The sequence below is a fragment of the Lagenorhynchus albirostris genome, chromosome X (genome assembly GCF_949774975.1).
Source record: "Lagenorhynchus albirostris chromosome X, mLagAlb1.1, whole genome shotgun sequence".
Classification (NCBI taxonomy): domain Eukaryota; kingdom Metazoa; phylum Chordata; class Mammalia; order Artiodactyla; family Delphinidae; genus Lagenorhynchus; species Lagenorhynchus albirostris.
Window position 1 is genome coordinate 9,391,853 of NC_083116.1, and position 1,858 is coordinate 9,393,710.

Below are 1,858 nucleotides of genomic sequence, written 5' to 3' on the forward strand. Positions count from 1 at the left end.
AAATGTGACTCTTTCACCAGAAATCTATATCTGACCTGTGGATAGTACACTGGTCAGTTTCTTTTCTTACCCTTTATTGATTTAAAATTAGAAAATTCTAGCTCACAATTATAGGTTGTTGGTAATGGCAGCAAGATTTCATAGCTCTTTCAGACTGATAGGGATATTAAGATGAAATGAGAAAAAGGAAAGATGAAATGAGAACCGAAAAATTATGGAGACATGTTTCAATAAAAACTATTATCAGTGAACCATCAGATACAAAGTTGACAAACACATTGCACTCAACAGCTGGAACACTGGATACTTCAACTTGTCAGAGAATAGATTCCAATTCTAGTCTCTGGTTTCGTTTGGCTCTAAAAAAATATTATGCATGTTCTATTAAAGCATTTAAGTGTGGATTTTGACTATGCCTAATGATATGTCATCGGTTTCTTTCTCCAATGAATTGAGGAAGATCTTTAGATTTGGGGAAACAACCAAATTCTTGGCAATCCTTTTGCAAGCCATTTGCACTTAACGCATTTTGGCAGGTTATCCACAGTATTATAAATAATGATATTTTATCCATGAAATCATAGGTTTAGGCTGTTCAAGGTACTTGCATATATCACCCTTCTGTTATGAAGACAAGTTTTTACTTTACCTTTCCCTTAAAAACTCATATATACATATGTGTTCTCAAGAGCAATCATACTTTGCTATAAAAAGTAAAGTGTTATTTTTGGACCATTTCTGTACATAGCATGCCAGAAAAAATGCATTCAATGTCCACCATTTGATGACTTTCACAATTTTCACCGACTCAACGTCAGGAGGTATAAAGGCGTACTGTAGAGATACCGCAGGTTCAGTTCCAGACCATTGCAATAAAGCAAATATTACAATAAAGTGAATCACACAAATTTTAAAATTTCCCAGTGAATGTAAAATTTATGTTCACACAGTACTATAGTCTATTAGGTGTGCAATAACATTATGTCTAAAAAGAACAATGTACATATCTTAATTAAAAAAATACTTTATTACTAAAAAATACTAACCATCATCTGAGTCTTCAGAAAGTTGTAATGGTTTTGCCGGTGGAGGGTTTTGCCTATTGATGGCTGCTGACTGATCAGGGTGATGGTTGCCGAAGGCTGGGGTGGCCGTGGCACTTTCGTAAAAGAAGACAACAACGAAGTTTGCCACATAGGTTGACTCTTCCTCTCATGAACAGCTTCTCTGTAGCATGCAATGCTGTCTGATAGCATTTTACCCACAGTAGAACTTCTTTCAAAATTGGAGTCAATCCTCGCAAACCCTGCTGCTGCTTTATCAACTAAGTTGATGTCATAATCTAAATCCTCTGTTGTCACTTCCACAATCTTCACAGCATCTTCACCAGGAGTAGACTCCATCTCAAGAAACCACTTTCTTTCCTCATCCATAAGAAACAACTCACCATCTGTTAAAGTTTTATCATGAGACTGCAGCAATCCAGTCACATCTAATTCTAGTTCTCTTGCTATTTCCATCACATCTGCAGTTGTTTCCTCCACTGAAGTCTTGAACCCCTCAGTCATCAAGAAGGGTTCGAATCAAGTTCTTCCAAACTCCTATGGATACTGATATTTTGACCTCTTCCTATGAATCACAAATGTTCTTCATGGCATCTAGAATGGTGAATCCTTTCCAGAAAGTTTTCAATTTACTTTGTCCAAATCTATCAAAGGAATCACTATGTATGGTAGCTATAGCCTTACAAAATGTATTTCTTAAATCATAAGACCTGAAAGTCAAAATGACTGCTTTTTTTAAAACACCTTTATTGGAGTATAATTGCTTTACAGCGGTGTGTTAGTTTCTGCTTTAT

The 1,858-nt window shown here is 35.8% G+C and overlaps 1 pseudogene; it reads right to left on the reverse strand.

Moving 5' to 3' along the window:
- Nucleotides 1–1,060: 1,060 nt before the first annotated feature.
- LOC132514047 (tigger transposable element-derived protein 1-like) lies at nt 1,061–1,568 on the reverse strand (annotated as a pseudogene).
- Between the last annotated feature and the right edge of the window lie 290 nt (nt 1,569–1,858).